The sequence below is a fragment of the Eucalyptus grandis genome, chromosome 2, assembly GCF_016545825.1.
Source record: "Eucalyptus grandis isolate ANBG69807.140 chromosome 2, ASM1654582v1, whole genome shotgun sequence".
Taxonomy (NCBI): domain Eukaryota; kingdom Viridiplantae; phylum Streptophyta; class Magnoliopsida; order Myrtales; family Myrtaceae; genus Eucalyptus; species Eucalyptus grandis.
In genome coordinates this window covers 43077032-43079400 of record NC_052613.1, presented here as the reverse complement: position 1 = coordinate 43079400, position 2369 = coordinate 43077032, and the positions used below count along the sequence as shown (strand labels likewise).

Genomic DNA, 2369 nt, shown 5'->3' with positions numbered 1-2369 from the left:
CTTCTGGACCATAACTACATAATGTTTATTGAAACGAGAAAATTTTTAGCGTGTTGCTGTTCCCATAGTTTGGAAACAGATATATGAGTAGATGCATAATTAAACGATGACCATATGATTAGATGCATAATTATAGACATCTCTAAATGAGATGATTCTTATAGTATTTGCAGTGGACATTAAGGGCATGTTAATTTAAATTTTCGCAGAAACTACGTAAAAAGAAATATGAAGTAAATGAAAGAAAGAGAAACTCTATATATAAAATATCCAACCAATGCTAATGGCTCGCTCGCTTTTTTCAACATCAAGCCAATGGTGCAGGTTTCGACATTGAGGAAAGCAGAGCGGATTTATATTCTTAGTTTATACTTTCATATTATGTAAAAGTCCTCGAAACGTTGGATATACCTATATTATAAATCAAAAAATAATGCAATTTCATTTTTTCTTCATATTTCCTTTAATCAGAGGATGTCACTTATATGATGTGGTTTAGATCTGCTTTAAAATAAAACTCTGCCTAAATTCCAATTGAGAATCCGATTGATTTGGCCTCGAGCAACCTCGCTTGAGGTCGTTGGACCTCAAAGCGGCGTGTGGTCGTGACCCAAGCAGCCACGGATTGGCGACCTCAAGCAATGGTCACACAGGTTCGTGCGACCGGGCGCGATCATGTTGTCGCGGACCTCGGGTGACGGTTGTCTATTGCCCCCTAGACCTTGGCGACGATCGCCTAAGGTTCTGGCCCGGGCCACCATCGCCTGGTCGCGTGGCCATCACTTGGATCGAGGACCCAAGCATCACACGGTCCAGATGACCATGGCTGGTCGCGCGATCTCGGGAGGCGGTTGCCCGAAATGGCCACAACCCCATGCAATGGTCGTCGGGGGTCGAGGCGTGCCTTAGGCAACAATCGCCGGCGTGGGCAACTCCTTGGCCAGTGATCATTGACCTCCATTCATTTCTCTAAAAAAGATGAATAGTACCATGGAACTTGCATTCTAAAGATGCAACTTCCCAAAATACCTTCAGAGCTACATTAGGCTAAAAGACTCTTAAAACTATTTGAAAATGCAATTGCATCTTGTCAAAGTCATCAAAATATTGAACCAAATGTGTTTGCATTTGGCCAAACTCTTTTAGAGCCCAAAAGCTCATTCCAAATGCCAAACCAAACGAGACCATAATATCCAACTCTATAATTTACTAATAAAATTTAACAAAAATTGATAGAGGCTAAATTAGTCGGGTATATCGGTTTGAAATTTATCGTGATCAAACAATTAATTTGAGGTAAATTTATCACGAATATATTGGTTTGAGAATTTTGATAATATCCACCTTATATATTATATGTGTATATATTTTAAGGTGTTAAGTCAGTCCAAACAGTGAAAAGTCGAAGACCCATATGTGTAAATTCGCCCATTAAACGGTTCACGGCTCCCACCCTTCCTCATCGAACCCGATCGCACCCGACCCGCAAAAGAACGAGACGGGTCGCAGTTGCCAACGCGACGCACAGCAGAAGCCGAAGACGGTCACAGAGAGAGAGAGAGAGAGAGAGAAGGAGAGGAGATGGAGGTGGAAGGGTCGTCGAAGATGATCGCGACGCAGGAGGAGATGGTGGAGGCGCGGGTGCCGCTGGCGTACCGGGACCAGTGCGCCCCACCTCCTGATCCCGCTCAGCAAGTGCCGCCAGGCCATTACTACCTCCCTGGAAGTGCGAGGGAGCGCCACTCCTACGAGAAGTGCGAGTACGAGCTCGTCATGGGGCGCATGCTCAAGATGCAGAAGATCCGCCAGGAGCAGGAGGCCCGCCTCAAGCAGCACCACCCGGGCGGCCTCAGCAGCCCGCCGTCCCCCTCATCCCCAAGCCCGCCAACGCTTAGAGCTCCTCCTCCTCCTCCTTCATGTCTTTCTTCTTCTCAAAGGTCAGTTTTCCCCCTTCTTCTGGGGAGTTTTCTGGTTGCCGTGACTTTTCTCCCGCGCCGGGAGATTTGGGTTTTCGTTCTTTCCGCTGTTACGTGGGATTTCCGCTTGTTAATTGCCGCTTTCCGCCGTCTTCGATGATGTTTGGTTTGTGGGTTATTGATTGTGGGTGGTGAGCGGCAACGATATTGTGTCTGATTGTGAGATTGTGCTCGTTGGGATTTAGAGGTGAGTGGTTCTTTTCTAGGGTTTGTTCGTCGAGATTAGGAGATTTCGTGGTGGACGTGCTTATGGGATTGTAGATTGGTCGCTATTCCTAATGAGGAACTGCGTACATCCATTGCCGGTTGTCAAAATTCGAACTTGTTGGAGAATGGGGAATGGCTTATTGTGCAACATAAGGTTGAAGGTGGAATTGATGAACTATCCCAATT

General features: G+C 46.0%; 1 pseudogene; it reads left to right on the top strand.

Annotated features, from left to right (window-relative positions):
- Positions 1–1581: 1581 nt before the first annotated feature.
- On the top strand, positions 1582–1932 carry LOC120290190 (annotated as a pseudogene).
- Positions 1933–2369: the final 437 nt, after the last annotated feature.